Below are 22,154 nucleotides of genomic sequence, written 5' to 3' on the forward strand. Positions count from 1 at the left end.
CCTTTTGGCTAAGTCTTAATAATAATATTATAATTTATAGCTAAAGAGACATACGATCAAGAAACGGTTTTATTTTACTTTTGTGATTATGATAAACATACTGAGGGCCTCAAAATAGTACCTGGCAGGCCGCATGTTGTCCCCGGGCCGCGAGTTTGAGACCACTGATCTAGCCCAGTATCCCGTCTTCACGGAGGCCAATCCAAGTCACAAGTACCTGGCAAAACCCCAAATAGTAGCGTTTTGAAAAATGGGTGCAGTAGAGATCCCCTTCCTTCCCACTTTGATTTTCTGTGTCTCCTCATTTTCTCTATGTGGCTTTTTGTCATTCTCTCTCTTGCTTTGTAACTGCACATTGTAACTCCATAACTAAATCTGTAACCATTCTGAGCTCTTTGGGAAGGACGGGATATAAAACCAAATTTGATGGAGTTGCCATCAAAGCCCACTCTAGCCACCTCGTCATTTGCGGGACACAGACCCTAAAGTCTGCTCAGCACTGTCCTCGTGTTCCAAATTACTGGAGTTTCTGTCCAAGTCCTCCCCAGCCCATCCTAAACCAAATTGCCATATACACAAGTCTGCCCAGTATCGGCCTTAGTTCTTCACAGCCGGTGTCGCCATCTAAGCATCACTCAACACATCAAACACCATACAACCATTTTAAGTTTTATTTTTTATACCATTCGTTTTCTAACTAGAGATCCTTTTTTAAAAAAAAATCTCATCACTGTTTTCGTCTCCACCAGCTCCCTCAGGAGAGTATTCCAGGCATCCACCACCTTCTCCATGAAAAAGAATTTCCCGACTTTATTCCTAAGTCTACCACCTCGCACCTTAATTCAGGCCCTCTAGTTTTACCATTTCCCCTTCTCTGGAAAAGATTTGTTTCTACAGCATATTAATACCTTTCAAGTATTTAAACATCTGTATCGTATCTCCTCTGTCCCTCCTCTCCTCTAGAGTTATAATATTCAGATCTTCCAGTCTCGAATGTCTTTTGGTGCAAGCTCCATAGTGTTTTATTGCCTTCTTCTAAACCAGATAGTACCGCGGATTATCCCAGGACAAGCAGGAAGCATATTCTCACATATGGGTGACCATCCATGGAGCCCGGTACGGACAGTGCAAAAAGTGTACTATCACTTTAAATCTTTTAAGGTCTTGAGACTGCTTATACTATGCATTCACTGGAACCATCAGTTCTCAGTTTTCTGTGGAGCTGAGAAGCTGTGTTCTTTTGGAATCAGTCCAAAAGTATGTCAAACTCCTGTTTTTGTGCCTTTCCAATAATTATTTTCAACATTATTTTACTTTGCTTTCTTTTTTCTGCTTCCCTTTTGTAAAAATTTTCCTTTTTCCCGTTTTTGTTTTTGGACCTTCTGACCCTACCAAGTCTGTTTTCAGGCTGGGAGCATTGAGCCTTTTTTCCGGTACAAATTTATTTGACTTTCCTAGACCATTGAGTCCTTTGATCTTGCATTTGTAGTCTTCCCCTCCATGTCAAAGCCTTCCAGTAGCTTTAAGCGGTGTACTCGGTTCAAAAGGACCATTTCAGCCTCTGATCCACATAATTGGTGTCTTCAGTGCCTAAGGTCCTTCTCACTGTCCAGACTCTTGTCAGTGCTGCTCTACAAAACAGGTCGCTGAAGGCTAGACAGCTCCAGTTCGAAAAACTTTTCGGATTGTCATTGGGAGCTTTGAGGATGTCCCCTACCTCTAACACTGAGCTACAAAGACCATCTTCAGCATCGAAGCCGGCATTGACATCGATACCTCGATTGATGTCAGCTTCCTCACCACTGTCACCATCAAGAACACCTGGTAAAAAGGCTAAGAAGCATAAACATGCTTCTTCCAGGCATGCATCGTCATCGTCGCAAGCGTCCACACCATCAACGCATTCTAAGCGTCGGCATGCAGAGACACATTCCTCATTTTTTCAAGTGGTGTCCCTTCGAAGGCGTGCCTCATCATCGAGGTCACCACCGCCTAGACACAGGTGTCAAACTCAAGACCCGCAGGCCAAATCCGACCCACCTGGTCATTTTATGCGGCTCGTGTCCAATGCCCCCAGTGTTACCTTGTGGCCAGCTCCCTCCTACTCACAACCGCAGTGTGCACGGAGCCGCGTCCCACACCTCATCCAGAAGCATTCCCGTTGACGTCAGAGAGAAGGCTTCCGGTTCAGGTGCAGGACGCACGAGGAGACGCTGCACGTGGATCCGTGCACACTACGGCTGTGAGGAGGAGGGAGACGGCTACGAGATGACACCGGGGAGACATCGGACCGCGGGCCGCATAAAACGACCAGGTTGGAGCCGGCCAGAAGGTTAGACACCCGCCGGAGGGAGGCACAGCATGGAGGGAGGGAGACAACAAAGGTAGGGGGAATGATTTTATTTTCAAGTTAGTGTTTGAATTGTGTCAGTTTTGAGCATTTTAATGTGCTGTCTATCTTTTCCACTGCTCAGGAAGAAATACATTTGTTTCTTTTTCTCTGGGGGTTGTACTGCATGCAGAATCTTTAATCTTAGGGTGTTTTTTAAAAATATATTAGTACTTTTAGTTTTTGGTCCTGTATTTGCATAGGGGTTATCTGTGTTCTGGTAGGAATGAATGTTGAGAAGCATACGGTGTGTTTTATTTATTTATTTATTTCTATTTTTATCCTGTCCTCCCAGTGGCTCAGAATGGCCTACAAGCAAACATTCACAGTACAGTAGTTTAAGTCAAGGATCATACAGCAATTTAAGTACAGGTTAATAATGGAGAAAAGAGGGTAGGAGGAAGGGGGGAGTTCAGGGGGTTGAAGGGGTAGATTGCGGTTGTAATTTGAGTTGAAGAGGAGGGTCTTTACCGCTTTCCGGAAGGTCATCAATGAGTTCTGTAATCTGATTTGCGGGGGGGAGTTGGTTCCAGAGTTGGGGGATGAAGTGGCTGTAGGAGCGTTTGTGGGCGGTTTCTGTAGTAGTATTTGTGTAGTTTAATTTTGTGGTTAACCATTACCATTAAGTGTTATTAAGATTATGTTGTGTGTGTATCTATGAAAAATGAATGGAAAAAATAGTGTTATAATTAGTATTATGGGGGCGGGGTCTGGCCCGCAACTTAGTCTGTGTTTTCAATTTCGGCCCCTTAGTGTGATTGAGTTTGACACCCCTGGCCTAGACACACTATGACACCTTCTGTACCGCTGACAGCCATTATACCGGTGCCTTCTCTTCAAGAGCAGATAAGAGAACTTGTACAGTTAGCTAGCACACTGCAAACCCAGGCCGCTCAAAGCCTCCTGTGATACGACTAGTACCAACCCAGTCTGAGCAGCGCTCGAAGCAGTCCTTGAGAGCCAGGTCTCGCACTCCCCACTGGGGTTGGTTGAGGAGAGAAACATCATCTAGGCCAGTGGTCTCAAACTTGCGGCCCGCCAGGTCCTATTTTGAGGCCCTCGATATGTTTATCATAATCACAAAAATAAACTAAAGGTTTCTTGGTCATATGTCTCTTTAGCTATAAATGACAATATTATTATTATTATTATTTAAAATCTTTATTCATTTTTAAAATTTACAATAAATGCAACAATATATAACATCATTTTTACTTAAATATAACACTTAATAATCTATTAAATCCTATTTCAGATCCCATAACCCTTCCCCCCTATTTAATAACTTTCTTCAAACACAAGGAAACACATAATACCCCCCCCACACACTTTTAATTGCACTCACAATAAAACCACAATATCTCTCCCCACCCCCTCCCTCCATCTTGAATGTGCATTTTTAAGGGGAAAAATGATATTCAATCTTTACAGTATCTTGTTAATGGCTCTGAAATAACCTATTATTAAGACTTAGCCAAAAGGAAAGATTTATAAACTATAAAGAGTTTCACCTCATGCAAAATTGTCATTTCTTGAATAAGACATTAACTGTTTTTTTCTGAGACCCTCCGAGTACCTACAAATCCCAAAATGTGGCCTTGCAAAGGGTTTGAGTTGGAGACCGCTGATCCAGGCGTTGAAGTTCTTATTCTCATTCTATGTCGGATCAATGTCATAGAACATCCAGAAGTACCTCGCAACGTTCTCCTCACTGTCATAGTCGATGCTCATCCCCGCCTCGACGTCACCTGTCTCGATGTTCCCCATCTCAAAGACAGGGCATCGAAGAATAACACTCTGACTTGTCTAATCATTCTTCTGGATGTCCAGAGCCGGCTGACCGCCTACAGGATGTGCCTCTCGCCGTGAGAGGCACATCCTGTAAGCAGTCAGCCAGTGCCTCTCCTCTTTGCTGGCATCTCATGGCACACAGTTTGTCACTGTGGGTCGCTGTGATAAATTATTTTTGCTTAGTTCTTAAATTCCCCAAAGCTGAAAACACTGAAGGGCAAATTCTATAGACGGTGCATTAACTTAGGTGCTAGTGGGCTCCCTACCGGCGCCTACGTTAAGAGAGAAATGCCATGTGAAACGGAATATAAATGAAAATTCAAAGCACCAACTGGCACTTAATGCTAATGTCGGGAGTGGCACCTACATAGGCGTGATTTCACGTCAAAGATAGGCGCCGAAAATGTAGGCCTTGAAAACTTTGGCCTACATTTCTGGCCCCTATCTTTGCCGGAGGCGCGATTTTCTAAGCGGTGTCTCGCGTGATTAACACGCGAATGGCGCCGGTCAGAGAATCCGGACCTGAGTGAATTACAGGAGATGTTGGGAGTGGAAGAAGAGCCTAACGGCTTAGTGCAGCAAGCTGAGATCTTGGGGAACTGCGTTTCAATTCCCATGGCCACTCCATGTCTCCCTGGGCAAGCCACTTAACCCTCCATATGCCCAGGTACAAAAACTTAGATTGTGAGCCTACTAAGGACAGAGAAAGTACTTGCATAGAATGTGTACAGTGCTGCAAAGGTCTTGTAGCGCTATAGAAATGATTTCTAGTAGTAGTGGTAGGGTTCGATTGTTAACGTGGGGCATTTTGATATGTCTGTAATATACTATTTATGTATGTATATTAATGTGTTTATGTAGCCATGTGATATTTAAAATGTTTTTCTACAGAATTAGACATTTTTGTTACAATATATTTAAATTAGTGTAAATGGGCACCATTCTTTAATTCAACTTCTTGACATTGTGTTCACTATATTGTCATATAGTCCATGTGCAAAATAAACCCATGGGGGGAGGGGTATATCTGTAAGGAGCTGCCAAGATTTAGGCAGCAAGAACGTACATACATTCTGGTTGTCTGCGTCCATAAATGACCATTTTCTGGCCACGTGCTATTGTATAACGTCGCAATTAGATGCTGTGGTGCGTACTGTTTTGGTGGTTGGGGCATGGACGGAGTTTGGGCAGAGGATAAGCAGGTCTTGTATTTCCGAGTATAAGTGTAAATTATAAAACACTATAATCTATGCACATTGTTTAAAAAATCTGGGCATAATAATTTAAAGTGACTCTGTGGCCGGTATAAGTGATCACACCAAAAATATAGGTGTGGGGCTAAGGTTTAGTATATGTGTCCAGAAAAAGGAGGATTGATTGGCTTTGCTTCCATTGAAAGCAAAGGAAGTAAAAACCCGGATGTCTCGATCCATTCTCCTTTTTCTGGAGCCCTCTGGCAACCCCAATGGGGGAAGGGGGAAGTAATAGTTTGTGGTCTGAAATTTCATGCACTTAAATGCCAAGGAAAGAGGAGAACAGAATCCTTAAGGAAAAAAAAAAAGTACAAAGGAAAAGAGAAATGAGGACAAAAAAGGACCAAAAAGTCCAATGATGTAAAATATCCCTACAATTTATTTGTCAAACCACATTAATCCTTAGGTTTGTATACCGCATCATCTCCACGTTCGTAGAGCTCGACGCGGTTTACAATAGGAGAAATAGAAAGGAACTACAACAGAGGGTTAGAGGTAGAAGTGTGAAGAAAATTTAGAGGACTTGGGATGCCAAGATATAAGAGTTTCCTTGATTCCTAAGTTGGAGGGAGACTTACATTTTTTGAGAAAAGCCAGGTTTTCAGATGTTTGCGGAAAACTTGGAGAGAGCTCAAGTTCCGAAGAGGGGAGGTATTAATATTAAATAGATGTTAAATTGGTGATGAATATTGAAGGAATCTTTGTATAAATATTTATTTTTTCTTGTTCAGTCAATTGGGTGAGTGGGAAGGGTAAAAGTGATTGTTCATGCTTTTGGGAAAGATAAAGGTGCTTTTTCTTGTTCACTATATGTACATTTAGGGCTCCTTTTATCAAGCCGCGCTAGCAGGGGTTAACATGTGCGACTTTTCATCACGCGTTAACCCCCGCGCTGGCCTAAAACTGCTCAAGAGGAGGCGGTAGCGGCTAGCGCAGCCAGAGGTTTAACGTGCATTAAACCGCTAGCGTGGCTTGATAAAAGGATCCCTTAATTGTTTATTGCACTGTTGTTGGTTTGGAAAATCAATAAAGATTTATTAAAAAAAAACAAAACCCCCACATCAAATAAAAGACAGTCCATACCACTGTCGATTATTTGGATAGCTAAAGAGACAAGACTCAACAACTGGAGAAATTCGACTTTATACAGCTTTGTTTTTGTGAGAGTAGCAATGGCCATCTACGCTCAAGCTTTGGTGTAAAAAAAACCCAAAACAACCCCCCCACACACACACACTGTTTTTCTACTGTTGACATTACAAATATCTCCTTTGAGATACTGAACATTGCTATACCTAAACAATGAAATGAAACTTTAAAAAATAGGTGTGTTGTTTTTTTTCATGATTAAAAATGCCATGTCATAATGCCACTCTACAGAACCATGGTGAGACCTCATCTGGAATACTGTGTGCAATTCTGGAGGCCACATTACCGGAAAGATGTGCTTCGAGCTGAATCGGTCCAGCGGATGGCCACTAGGATGGTCGCCGGACTCAAGGGTCTCTCATACGAAGAAAGACTGGGCAAACTGCAGCTCTATACCCTGGAGGAGCGCAGAGAAAGGGGTGACATGATTGAGACATTTAAGTACGTCACTGTTCGTGTCGAGGTGGAAAACGATATATTCTTTCCCAAGGGACCCTCGGTCACAAGGGGGCACCCGCTCAAACTCAGACGGGGGAAATTTAATGGTGACACCAGGAAGTATTTCTTCACGGAAAGGGTGGTAGATCACTGGAACAAACTTCCGGTGCAGGTGATCAAGGCCACCAGCGTGCTCGATTTTAAGAATAAATGGGACATCCAAGTGGGATCCCTACGAGGGTCAAGTTAAGGGACTAGGTCACTAGCACTCAGACTCAATGGGGTGGGTCAATAGAGTGGGCAGACTTGATGGGCTGTGGCCCTTTTCTGCCGTCATCTTTCTATGTTTCTAAACAGAAAAATGAAGGCCGATAAAGACCATATGGCCGATCTAGTCTGCCTGTCCATGTCATCTCTCCCTTCGAGATCCAATGTACTTGTCTCGAGCTTTCTTGAATTCGGATGTACTTTGTCTCCATCAGCAGAAGGCCATTCCAACCAAGCATCTACCACTCTTTCCACATTAGTAGTAAGCAATAACGGTAATGTATTAGTGAAGGATGTGAAGCACAAGAGATGCAGGTGGCTAAACAAATACTGAAAGTGTCGTGTGTTTTTGAATTTGCATTTGTAGATGGAATCATTGACTCCCGACACGGGCACTCTTGCCGAAACAGGGCCATGTTGAGTCAAACTTCTCCGAGTGTTGAGTCTTGTCTATTCAGCTGTCCAAATGATTGACAGCAGTATGGACTGTCCTTCAATTTATTAATCAAGCACATAAAATAGAGTGATTCTTTACATCATTGGGTTCTTTGGCTCCCTTTTTTTATGTACTCACGCCTTTCTCTTCATGTGCTAAAATACAGCAGTCTGCTGTCAAGTGGATATCTCTCAGAGTAGATATGTACGCAAAAATATTAATTATTAGGGTGAGTAAGCTTATGTATGTTCCTAGTGATTGGCGTTCTCTTGAATTTATGTGTAGAGACCCTTATGGTTCTGCTGTGCCAAGATTGCAGAGACCTCTAGGCCTGGATTCTCGTTAGGATACCAATATCATCAGCCACCTAAAAAACGGCCACCGATTGCATGTCAAATATGCGATGGCGCCCTATAGAGAATCTCGCCGAAAACATAGGCCAGGGTTTTCTGGGCCTTCATTTCCGGCGCCTATCTTTGTCGTGAATCACACCTATGCCGGCACTTTAGGCCGCCTAATGCCACATCCGGCGGTAGCCATGCCCATAATGGCGTTAGACGGCATAAAGTGCCTACGTAGGCGTGTATTAGGTGCCAGTAGATGCTTTAACATCGCAGCTTTTTTGCCATTTTAAACAGCGTTTTTTAATTAACTTAGGCGCAGGTAGGGTGTCATTTCTAGAATTTTTCCCCCTAGTGACTCTACTAAAGTACTATAAATGCCGGTGTCAGGTCAAAAGCGCACCAGGACAAAGGCGCGCGCAGACAACTGAGTGCAATGCGGAGGCGCGCACCAAAGAAAATGACCCCCCAAACCCCCCACAACGCCGCCACGATCTGTATTAAGTAAAGTGGGGGGGGGTGTTCCCCAACAAAACCCCCCGTCGGGGCCCCTAAAAACACTCTTTTTCTTCGGCGCATGCTTCCGTCTTGCGCTCAGTTGTTGGCGCGCGCCTTTGTCTTCGGCGGTTTTGTCTATGAACCGTAAATGCCCCTATAGCTTCGAGTAACAAGGCCGGTCTCTCCTCACCAGTATGATGATGAAGGGCGAAGATACTTCTTGGAGGAAAACTGTAGCTGGTATAAAACTCCAAGCTCCTGTTTCCCTGGCCCTTGTACCTTACTGCAATTAGTTGCGTGTCCTCGGCTAGCCTAGCCATGCATCTGGAGAAGGAAGGAAGTGACAGAACGGCTGAGACTGCTACTTTAATCCTTAGGTGTGAGTTGGACTAGGGATCTGGCTTGCCTAACCACCAAAGCATGAGTTAAGGAGAAAGTGAAAGGAGAAGGTACAGAAAATCCAACCTGAAGGAACAGGAGAGAATAAGGAGAAGTTCCTGGGATCTACCAAAATGAAAAGAATTACAGATAAGCTCCCGTCTGGGGAATAACCTCCACAGCTAAGGGAACTGCAACTAAAGACTTTCTTGAGAACCTTCAGGAAATTGAGAGTCCTAAACAAACTGATGATGGACTGTTAAGTGTTCCCAAACTATTTTTGCTTTGCCTCTACCTGCGAGTTGTCCCAATTTTGCTTAAAGACTTTAATTTACAGTAAGTAAACTCATTGGTTCAGAGCACCAGATTCTGGCCTGGACTGAGTTACTGTATGCCTGAGTAGTGCAGAGTGAATGGATTACTTGTGCCAGAAGCCTTCAGCAAGTGTTGGGCCCTACCCTGACCTCTTTCTAAAGTAACCCATCCCTGACCTCTTACTAAAAGTAACCCATCCCAGCTATCTGGGTTAAAAAAAAAAAAAAAGGTTACTTAGATATGAAACTTAGATTCTCTTTTCTATGTATATTCAAATTGAAAGAGAAGAACTTTATGACCTGTTCTTGCTAAGCAGGATAATTTCTCCACTAAAAATTACTTATTAATATTATTTGATACCATACCATATGGTTTCTTTTATACCGCAAAGTTCAACTGGGATTCATTGCGGTTTACAATAAGAGAGAAGAGATTTTCAATAAGGTTGATACAGTTTACAATAAGATGAGTGAGATTCACAATAGGATGTGGTGGATTCTTGATAAGTCTTTCTAAGGGCTGAACCACCGGTCAAGATAATGTAGGTAGGTTAGAGCTGTAGTTATGTGTTTGGGGAGATGAGGTGAGTCTTTAGCCTCTTCCTGAACATGTAGTATGGTCGTATTTGTCGTAGATGAAGCGGGAGGTTGTTGCAAGTCTTGGGTCCTTAGAACTTGAATGTGGATTCATGTAGTTTCTTACGAATGACCTGTGCAGGAAGTGGGGGGAGGGGTAGTTAGTTTGAAACATTGCTGTGACCTGGCGGTGCGAAAAGAGCATGCAGCTGTGATTTCTGAGCTCAGACCTGTGCAGTTGTCGCTGTAAATGGCTTTGTGGACCATGCAAGCTATCTCATATCCTCTGTTGTATCGGGAGCCGACATAGATTTTTCAGCAGAGGGGAGATGCTGTCAAATTTGCTTTGTGGGAAAATTAGACTGGAGGAGTTGCAGGTTTTTTGTAGTCTTTTTCTGCAATATATAAGGAGTCGCAGTAGTCCAGGTAGGGGAGGAGGACCGCTTGTGCGATTGTTCTGAAATTTGGTTGGCTTAGTGATGATCTGATTGTAATGTAATGTAATTTATTTCTTATATACCGCTACATCCGTTAGGTTCTAAGCGGTTTTCAGAAAATATACATTAAGATTAGAAATAAGAAAGGTACTTGAAAAATTCCCTTACTGTCCCGAAGGCTCACAATCTAACTAAAGTACCTGGAGGGTAATAGAGAAGTGAAAAGTAGAGTTAGAGGAAAAATAAAAATAAAATAAACATTTTAACAAGACAGCATTGATCTAAATACTTTGGAAGGTAGAAGAGAGGAGAGAAAGGAATAGAAGCAGAAGGGGGAGCCGTTGAACAGTAGAATTCTGGAGAAATTTAAATGAAAGAAATAGAACAAAACAAAGACAAAAGGCAAAACAATAGATAAGATTAAAGATAAATCATAAGCTGGAAAGAAAAATAAAATAAAACTTTGTCTTCAATCCACGGTTTCAGCGTCAGTGATGAAGTGGAGCAAGTAAGTTTAGGAGGAGCGATTGACGTTTCCAGAAAGGGCTTCTTCAGGGAAGAGACTTGGCAGACAGTCCCAGGATGCCTATGTCTCCTCCCCTGCGATGTTCTCCCATCCATGCATTCCCTCCCAGACACACTGCCCGTGCCCCAGCCGCTCCAAGGAGGCTGCCCCAGATGAGGCCCACGGTGAATGCAGGATTCTCTCCTCTGCGGGAAAGCCGCCCGGAGCCGACAGTCGATCTTCTTAGCGGATTGCATGGGGGGGAAGAGTTCACACTCTTGGTAGGATCGGGTCTGTGTGCTCTCGGTGGTTATGGCTGGTCTCGTTGCTGCTTAGGTGTAAAAGCAGTTGATCTCCACTGCTGCTGATATTTAAAAGCAGGCAGATTGATCTCTCCAATGGACTGCTCTTAATTGTCAGAGGCGGAAGAAGAATTTTCTAGCTAGGGCGTTGACTTGGTCTGTGCAGGTGAGATCTGAGTTTAGAAACACCCCTAGTACTTTTGAGCATCTCTCTGTCAGTACCAGATCAGTGTGAGGTAGTATGTTGAAGTTTCCTAACCATAAAATTTTGGTTTTCGGTTTGTTGAGTTTGAAAAAGTTCAACGCGGCCCATGGACTGAGATCATTGATTAGTTTCTCTATGTGTGTTGTGGTGTCAGCGAAGGTGTCTTTAGTTGGGCACAGTAGGAAGATGTCATCCGTGTATGAGTACAAGTGGACTTAAAAGAGCATTATAATGCAAAAATTAACATTTTCGCTATATTTTTTAATGCTTGGAGTAAATGTTATATAACAATCTCTGAAATATTAAAACAGTTTGCCTCAAATTAGATTTTTAAGCTAAAGTATTAATTTTAATGATAGCAACGAAGAATGTAATCGAGAATTTTCTGGGTAATAGGAAGTCACCAGACTATGTCCAAATGGTAGAAATGATGCTTAAAGCATTCTGTGATCTCAAGTGCAACATGTCACTAAAAATTCATTTTCTCCACTTACATCTGGATTTTTTCTCCGATAATCTTGGTAGTGTTAGTGATCATCTTGGGGAAAGGTTTCACCAGGGCATTGCTACAATGGAGAAACAATATCAGGGCATATGGAATTCATCAATGCTGGCTGACTATTGTTGGACATTAATTAGAGATTCTCCTAATCTCGTTTATAAACGCACTTCAACAGCAAAACGATTCTAGAAAATAATATTTATAGAAACTCTTAAATTGGCACAATGCGTTACATTATGACTTCTCATGCTATAAATATTTGCGATTCGCTCAAAAACTATACGTGATAGGAGAAAGGCTATTTTCATACACAGGAGGTCAAATTTTATAAAGTAAACCTCATTCTTGTACAATCCCTCTGGAGGCTGAACTCGTGGGATCTTGTATCCTCTAGCTTCATCTGCAAGGCTAATAAAACTTGTTCCCTTCCCTCTAGTCTAGGCTATCTGCCTGGTAGCTTCCTGTCTGCTCAGTTTGTTCCTGCAGCCTCGCTGCATGGGTGAAATCAGTCTCTTCTGCTCGTGATTTGTTTTCAATTCCTAGTCTTTATTTGATTTGTTTTGCGGGTTTGCCCAAGTGCTCTGGGAGTGATCCTTCAGCAGGAGATCGCAGACAATTTACATTTTGTCTGCTTCTGGAGGGTGCTATGTAAGCTTAAACTGCAGTAAGCCCTCTAGACAGCCTGCAAATTGGATCGGGTCTCCGGGATCAGGAGCCATCTCTCCCCTGGTTCGTCCGTAAAGAGGTAGAGCGCAGGCTGCTGCGGTTCCCTGGAGGTATGCCGGGATCAGAACTGGACCACGTGTCTTCCCTAATTTCCCTGAGGGGTCCTGGTGGTCGTGATCTGTGGTGACAGGGAAGGTGAGGTGGTCAGATGACCTGAAAAATCCAGTTTAAAATTTGTTGCGCAGTGTAATTAAGAATGCATTTGAACAAAAAAGATAGGCACCCATCGGCGCCTACATTTCCAATGCCAGAATCTCATCTATGCAGATGCTTTTTGGTTTTACGCAGTGTGGTTTGTTTTAGTTTTAAGAACATACTTTATATATACTTTTTTTTTTTTCCATGGTTACGTTTTCAGGGTGACTCAAACTCAGCGATTTTTTCAGCAACGGTATTGCATTTTTTTCATTTGGTTTCATTTTGGCGTCCTCTATTGTTGATAAATTTCATCCACAGGATAATTCACTAACTTCCTAACTCTCACTACTTGATTATGTTGGTTGGGTCTGTGATTTTAGATTCAGAGATCATTTTTCTGTTCTTCCACTCAAGTATATTCACAAGGGTTTACTTACATAGATTCCATCCCTCTACTCACTTATCCTCTATTCAAGAATGTTGTCGTATTACTTGTGACATTTGGAAGTTATAATTGTTGTTTTTTTTTCATTTGGTCTTTTCAAATGTGTCAGCTTTCAAATGTATGCTTTTATTGTCTATGTGTTATGTTATTTGGGCTTTATTTGCTACATGATTCTGAATGCTGTTTTTATGTGATGGATATTTTTAATAGTGTCCCCTGAGGAAGATATTCACCATACGCCGAAACTTGGATCCTTGGGACCAATAATAAAGACTTGATCTCTGGTTGAAAAGATGCCTTCCTTGCCTTTTGTTACACTGTCTGTATCCCAAGGCAAGGTGCCCTTCTGTCTGCGGTGATTGTGGCAGCCTTCCTACAGAAACTCAGGGTCCGAGTCCATCCGTACCTGGACAATTGTCTCATCAGGGCTAGGTCGGAGCCTGAAGGACGCCAATCAGTTCAACAGATCATCCAGCTTCTACAGAGACTAGGCTGGGTAGTCATCTTTTGGAAGAGCGTGCTCTGACGCAAGACCTAGAATACTACTATTAATCATTATTATAAGTGCTACCAGACGTACGCAGCGCTGCACAGAGTCACAACTAGTAATAAAACAGTCCCTGCTCGAAAGAGCTTACAATCTAAACAGCCAAGACAGACAAACAGGATGTCACGGATACAGTTAAGAGGAATGGTTAATCAGCTGGCTGGGTTGAAGGGCAGAGGGGAGTACAGGATAGTCGAGCCATTGTGACATCACTGATGATGTTGGCTCTTATTGGTGGAATGAGGCATTATGACATCACAATCTCAGTTTTGCTTCCCAAAGACTGAAACTCTTCACACTACTACTGCTATGAATTATTTCTATAGTGTTACCAGACGCACGCAGCGCTGTACAGAGTCACAAAGAGTAATAAAACAGTCCCTGCTCGAAAGAGCTTACAATCTAAACAGGATGTCATGGATACAGTTAAGGGGATACTTTGGGGGGTCTGTTTAATCATGGGAATAAACAAGGTGTTTCTTCCCAAGTCACATCAGGTAAAGCTTCGCCAGTTGATAAGTGCTTTTCTGGACACTCAAGCCCTGACAGCCTGGCCATACCTGCAGGTTCGGGAGTCGATGGTCACAATTATAGATGTAGTTCCCGGGGTGTGGGTTCACTTGCACTTTCTACAGGACACACTTATCTCCCTTTGAAATCTGCAGAGGGATCCACTGCATATGTGGCTCCCTTGGACGATAGAGGCTCAGGCATTTTGGCATTGGTGGTTGAAATCTTTCCATAGGAGTTCCCCTCGATCTCTACTGGGTGATCTTGATAACAGACAGTCCTTACGACTGGGGGGGGGGGGGGGGGTGCTTTGCGCAGCCAGTCCAGTCTGAGGGCTTTAGTTCACTTCCGAATGAAAATGGTTGCTCTTACATCTGAAGCTTCAAGTGATCTGACTGGCTCTCCTACACTTCCAGAGTGCGCTCTGGAACAAAGCGGTTCGAGTTTTCTCAGACAATGCTACAGTGGTAGCTTAGGTCAGTTGATATGGGCCACCAGAAGTGTGCCCCTGCAGCAGGAGGCTCAAATGCTCGTTCACTGGGCAGAAAAGCATTTCCTGACATCTTCAGCAGGAGTATACAATGTGCAATCAGATTCTCTTCGTCAAACTCTGAATCCAGGGGAATGGTCTCCCTCTCAGAGTCTTTCAATGTACAATGCAGAGCTGGAGATGCCCGCCATTTGACCTGATGGTGTCGTCGTCCAACAAGGAGGTGGTTCATTTCTTCCACAGCCATCACACACAAGGGAGAGAAGGATTGGATGCCATAATACAGCTGTGGACATGGAGGGGCCATCTCTATGTCTCCCTCCATGGCCCATAATAGGCCTTCTTCTCATGGTGCCCAGTTGGCCGAGGCATCCGTGGCATGCCTACTCAGTACATCTGCAATTGGATCAGGGTCTTAAAATTCCCTATCATTTACGTCTTCTCCCACATGGTCCCGTAGCCCTGCCGGATCGTCTGCTTTGGTCTTCCGGCATGGCTGTTGCGCGCAGATTTCATGCATGGCAGCTTCGTGACAGGAGTGCACAGATGGGCTAGGGAGCCGTGAATTGCAGCTGGGAGAAGTGGGCCGAGGCACGTGCCGGGCACAGCTCGTGCCTTTAAAGAGGAGCAATGTGGGCTGACTGTGATGGAAGTGGGTGGAGCCTAGGTGAATTCAAGGCTTAAATGGGAAAGCTTAGGGAGCTGTGGCCTTGGTGGAGGCTATGTGCAGGAGGTGAGCATGGAACTTTTTGCTGATTTGCAAAAAAGAGACAAGTGCAACGCAGGAACTATTTTTAAAGGAGATGGAGCCAATATTTAATGATGTTAAAGCTATAATGTTAGGGGGGGGTAAATCTGAAACTGGTGCTACCTATAGCAGCTGTGTAGCTGTATGCACTTGAAGCTATGATGTTTATATTCTGTGCCTTCCCTCACATGTCCCCTATTTTCAGCTCCAAACTAATTTTTACTCCCCCCACCAGCTCCCTTCTCCCATCTTTTCCCTTTCAGCTTCCAGTCCGAGCCCCCTTTTCTCACCAGCAGCATTTCCCTCCCCCCATTTCTCTGTGCAGCAGCAGCAGCAGCATTCCTTCCCCATCCATTTCCCTGTGCAGCAGCAGCATTTCCCTCCCCCCCCCACTTCCCTGTGCAGCAGCATTCCCTCCCCCTCCACTTCCCTGTGCAGCAGCATTCCCTCCCCCTCCACTTCCCTGTGCAGCAGCATTTCTGTTTGTTTCTGGCCGGCTCCCTTATAGTCCCTTGCCGAAGTTATTTTTGAGTTTAAAGCTGCCGCCGTAGCTCCTCTCACGATCCGCGCCTATGTCGGAAGCCTTCTCTCTGATGTGACATCAGAGAGGCTTCTGACACAGGTGCGGCTCGTGAGAGGAGCCGCGGTGGCGGCTTTGAACTTAAAAATAACTTCGGCAAGGGACTGTAAGGGAGTCGGCCAGACCGTGGACCGCGCTGTGTTAGATGGAGTGAGGGCGGGAGGAGGGAGTCATCTCCATGCGTCCCTGCTTAAGGTGCCTCCGCATGCGCAGAAGAAACCACCGCTGACTCCTACTGCGCATGCGAAGCCACAGAGCACGGATCACGCAGGTAGGAGTGCGCATGGGCGCTTAGGGTTTTATTATTGGTGATTGTGATTATGATAAACATACTGAGGGCCTCAAAATAGTACCTGGCGGGCTGCGAGTTTGAGACCACTGATTTAGCTGATGGAACCTGCTTTTAAGTGAGCTTCCTAGATGATCATTGATTTCTTTTCTTGGGCTTGCAATGAACATGGCTGAGAAAATATGTAGTTGCTAGGAAAGGCTGCCCTGCTTGGGAAGGCTTTGGCAGGGATTAATAAACAAGAGCTGCTCCTTAGGGTGCTAGGCTTCTGAGGTGTAGCAGAGGTGGTGCTGATATCAGAAGTGACTGTGCCTGGGGGAGTGAGCCTGACTGTATTTATCTGCTGCAACTGACCTAAAAGGGATTGGGAATCTAGATAAGGACCCTAGCTTAGATTTCTTTTGCCAGCTTTCAAAGGTAACCCTTCTTCTTCAGATCATGTAGGGATGGAGATCTGATAAGTTCTGATCCAGGGCATCAGAACACAGGCAGGGTCCAGGCAGAGTCAACACACAGGCGGTTCTGAACGCAGGCCAGGTCAGCACACCGACCTAGGCCCTGTGTGCGGATCTAGGCCTGTGGTTGGAGCTAGTACTTACTAGCGCCTCCTCCCGATTCTAAGATTGCATGTGTGTTTCTTTTGTGGCATTCCTACAAGATCAGAAATAGGCAAATGTTAACAATTGTCGGTTCAGTAAAACCTTGGTTTGCGAGCATAGTTCGTTCCGGAAGCATGCTTGTAATCCAAAGCACTCGTGTATCAAAGCAAATGTCCCCATAGGAAATAATGGAAACTCAGATGATTTGTTCTACAACCCAAGAACTTTTAATACAAAATGCTATGAGCGCATGAGCTACGGGTAAATTGGGCATGACGCTTTTATTATGTTCAGCCGTGCTCAGCCTAAGATGTATTGTACACACTTGAACGGTGGGTTCTGAACGCGATCAGCGATGCAATGACACGCGTATATGTGCTCGTACTGCAGGACAACGCTCGTTTGTTGAGTTAAAATTTAATAAAATGCTTTGCTCGTCTTGCAAAAACTCGCACACCAAGTTGCTCGCTATCCAAGGTTTTGACTGTATATGTAGGTGAAACATCAAAGGCAACATTTGCCTATTTCTGATCTGAAGACAAAGGGTTACCTTCGAAAACTAATCAGTGCACTTAGCCCCCCATTTTACAAAACCATAGCAGTGGTAACGGCTCCGATGCACAAAACCGGTGTGTGTGTGTGGGGTGTAGTTAGTCCAATAAAAAAGATATTAACTTTATTCCTTTTATTTTGTTTTATTTCTGTTTAATTCTATATATTATCACAATCCTCTTGCGATTTAAAAACTTTGAATAGCTTTGTCATCAGCAAATTTACGCTGGGTTTTACTAAACAGTGATAGAGGTTTCTATCATGGGCCGGCCAGTTAAATGCTCCGATTCTCATAGAATTCTTATGAGCATTGAAGCATGTAAAAAACATCGAAGCATGTAAAAACCTCTACTGCCTTTTAGTAAAAGGAGCCCTTAGTGAGTTCGCCAGTTATTCTCGGTGGCAAGTCAAATGCGCGCAAGACAAAAGTGCGCGGACAATTGCGAGAAGACTGCAATGACAAGCGCAACCACAATTGCACGCAAGACAACTCAGCGAAAGACAATTAAGCGCCAGGTAATTGAGCGCAAGACAATTGAGCGCAAGACAAAAACGTGTGGACAATTGCGAGAAGACAATTGAGCGCAATGACAATTGAGCGCAAGACAACTCAGCGAAAGACAATTAAGCGCAAGACAATTGAGCGCAAGACAACTCAGCGAAAGACAATTAAGCGCAAGACAATTGAGCGCAAGACAAAAATGTGTGGACAATTGCGAGAAGACAATTGAGTGCAATGACAATTGAGCGCAAGACAACTCAGCGAAAGACAATTAAGCGCAAGACAATTGAGCGCAAGACAACTCAGCGAAAGACAATTAAGCGCCAGACAATTGAGCGCAAGACAAAAATGTGTGGACAATTGCGAGAAGACAATTGAGTGCAATGACAATTGAGCGCAAGACAACTCAGCGAAAGACAATTAAGCGCAAGACAATTGAGTACAAGACAACTTAGCTCAGGACAATCGTGCAAAGCGAACTACAGCACGTGCAAGAAATTTTAACAACACAACCACGCGCAAGACGTTGACATAAGGATGTAAGGTTCGTCATTGTCATACGTGACTGTGTTTTGCAAGTGCATTTTTAACCGTTATTCTCACGTCTAGATCATTTATAAAAATGTTTAAAAGCAACAATCCCATCGCATACCTCTAGGGACCCCAGCAAACTTCCCTCTTCATTGAGAACACTGACCATCTGCCAGGGGTCTCAAAGTCCCTCCTTGAGGGCCGCAATCTAGTCGGGTTTTCAAGATTTGCCCAATGAATATGCACGAGATCTATGTGCATGCACTGCTTTCAATGCATATTCATAGGGGAAATCCTGAAACCCCGACTGGATTGCGGCCCTCAAGGAGGGACTTTGAGATCCCTGATTCATTCCTACTCTCTGTTTTCTATCTTTTAACTCAGTGTCTCGCAAACTATCCGGAGCCGCGGCACTCTAAACGGGGCTGCGGCTGGAGGGCACCTGGAAGTGCGTGGACATCGACGCAATGATGTCACGTGCATGCGTGATGTCATCACACCGACGTCTGCGCACAAGCGAAGGCCCTGAGCCACAGTGGGAGGGTGCTCAACAGGAGAGGCGCAGAGAGGAGAGATGCCGACTGCCTGTCTACAGGACGTGTCTCTCTCCGAGACAGGCATGTTCTGTTGGCAGATGGGGCCTCGCGGCACACCTGCAATCTCACCGCAGCACACAGTTTGTGATTCACTGTTTTAACTAGTTCTTAATCTACAAAAGGCAGGGTTACCAGACGTCTGGGAAAACCTGGACGTGCCCTCTTTTTAGAGGACTGTCCGGGTTTCTGGACCGACTTTCCAAAACCCGGAAGTTTATCTGGGTTTTGAAAAGCCCCAAGCTCTGGCTGTGTTTGGAGGGCCTTCAAGAAGCATGCGCAGATGACATCCTCGTGTGCTGAAGGCCGTCTAGATGCGGCCTGGAGGTTGGGAAAAAGGTGAAATTTTGTGGGGGCGGGGCTGCAGACAGAATGGGGCAGGTTGGAGGTAGAACAAGGCGGGGGATGAAATGGGGAGGAGCCATGTGTCCAGATTTGTCAGTCATTAAACTGGTAACCCTAGCAATAGGACATTATCTCCTATTACATGACTTTCTAATCTCCTTAACCCTTTCAGGACCATAAGGATCGTAGGCCAATTTTTGTGGTTTTGATGACATTTTTATGGTAAAAAGGGCTTGCAGATGCCAAAAAATTGATTTTTTTTGTGAAATATCATTATTTTTATTTAAAAAATCACACTTCTGGCTTATGGACAGTGTGGCAAGTGAATCTTCTCGTCAATCTGGCAACGACGCTAATGAATGAATGTCGGAACCAGTTTGTTTACATAAAGGCAGTATCATATGGAATCCGTACATATCAAATTTAGAACTGTAGACTATCCCAATCAAAATTTATAGGATTTTAAAGTTATGGGACAAATATGTCCCTTGGTCCTGAAAGGGCTACGAGGTGTTACATAGAAACATGGAAACATAGAAGTAGACGGCAGATAAGGGCCACGGCCCATCAAGTCTGCCCACTCTAATGACCCTCCCTATCTATCTTTGCGGATAGATCCTACATGTCTATCCCATCTGGCCTTAAAATCTGGCACGCTGCTGGCCTCAATAACCTGAAGTGGAAGACTATTCCAGCGATCATCCACCCTTTCAGTGAAGAAGAACTTCCTAGTGTCACCGTGCAGTTTCCCGCCCCTGATTTTCCACGGATGCCCCCTTGTTGCCGCGGGACCCTTGAAAAAGAAGATATCTTCCTCCACCTCGATGCGGCCCGTGAGATACTTGAATGTCTCGATCATATCTCCCCTCTCTCTACGTTCCTCGAGTGAGTAGAGCTGCAACTTCCCTAACCGCTCCTCGTATGGGAGCTCCTTGAGTCCCGAGACCATCCTGGTGGCCATTCTCTGGACCGACTCCAGTCTCAGCACATCCTTGCGGTAATGCGGCCTCCAGAATTGCACACCGTACTCGGTACTTTGTCGAATGCCTTTTGAAAATCCAGATACACAATATCGACCATCTCACCTTTATCCACTTTACCCTTCTAAGAAATGTAGTAGATTGATGAGGCAAGATTTCCCTTGACTAAGGGCTCCTTTTACGAAGCCACGTTAGCGGCTTTATCACACGCACCTTTATAACGCACGCTAACCCCGCTAACCGAAAAACCACTGCTTGCTCAAGAGGAGGCGGTAGCGACTTGCGCTGCTGGCAAATTGTTAAACCACTAACCTGGCTTCGTAAAAGGAGCCCTAAATCTATGTTGGCTTTTAGGGGCAAAATCAAAAGACTAAAATGTCCCCCCCAAAACAACTTGGACATTCTAATCGGCAGGAAGTCCAAGTGCTGATAAGACCTTTTTCTTGGACATCTAGTGAGACGTTTCCTCCACTCTGTGTCCAGAGTGCGCGCGTGTTAAGAGGTGTGTTATGGGCGGGTTGTGGGCGTGCACAGGCTCAGTAAAGCTTCCGATTGTCAAGAGCATGGGAGCAGTTTAGTAAAAAAAAAAAAAACAATTTGGGGTTTGAATGCCTGCTATGGAGGCAGCTGTTGTGCATGTGTTATGTGAGTGCGTGTCTTGGCACAGAACGTACCCTCGCATGACAGATGCGCAAACAGCTACCAGCAGCTCCAGACCTGCCAGAAAATTGGACCCTGTATGAGGTGGGCATTCCCTTCTGTGCATCACAAGGAGTGAACATTATTATACAAATGAGCTCCTTGTAATGCCTTTGCATAGAGTTCTTGACGGCTGCTACTGTGACTGGTAAATGCCGAGAACCCCTTTGACAGGGTTACCATATGGCTCCAGACAAAGGAGGACGGATTGAGACTGCCGGGTTTTATTTCCATTGCTCGTGCATAGTCATTGGGGAAATCCTGAAAACCCGACTGGATTGCGGCCCTCAAGGAGGGACTTTGACATCCTCTTTACTTACATTACATTACTGATTTCTATTCCGCCTCAACCTTGCAGTTCTGGGCGGATAACAAAAGAGACTTCTGGACTTTTCCAGAAGAGTTACAAGAAGAAGAACATTTCCAGAGGAGTTACAAGAAGAATGGTGTAGTATAGTTTTTAGGGAATGGGATACGCGCAGGGGTGTCCAATGTCGGTCCTCAAGGGCCGCAATCCAGTCAGGTTTTCAGGATTTCCCCAATGAATATGCATTGAAAGCAGTGCATGCAAATAGATCTCATGCATATTCATTGGGGAAATCCTGAAAACCCGACTGGATTGCGGCCCTCGAGGACCGACATTGGACACCCCTGGGATACGGCAAGGAGGATTGGGCTATTCCAGTGGATATACAATTCGGGATGCTGTATAGATAGGATATAGTGCAGTTTCAGTATATATGCAGTTAGGGAAGCAGTTGACAAGCTTGGGCTTTGAGGGGAAGGGTAACTGGTGAAGAAGGGAGGATGGGGGAGTCACACTGAGGGGAATCCAGGTTGGAGTTATGACATATGTATAAATTTTTTGAATAGATGGGTTTTGATTACTTCCACTGCTTTCAATGGAAGTAAAACCTGGATGTCTCGATCCATCCTCCTTTTTCTGGAGCCTACCTTTTGAGCATCGGAGGCCGGGTGGCCTTGCAAGTAAGACTAGCTCCAACCTCGCATAGCAGGCTTTTGAGCATCGGGACCTCTGCGTCAAAGATCTCTGTTGACACCGAGATGCAAGTCCTGATTCACCAGCTGAGCCACTTCC

This window comes from Geotrypetes seraphini, chromosome 2, assembly GCF_902459505.1.
Source record: "Geotrypetes seraphini chromosome 2, aGeoSer1.1, whole genome shotgun sequence".
NCBI lineage: Eukaryota > Metazoa > Chordata > Amphibia > Gymnophiona > Dermophiidae > Geotrypetes > Geotrypetes seraphini.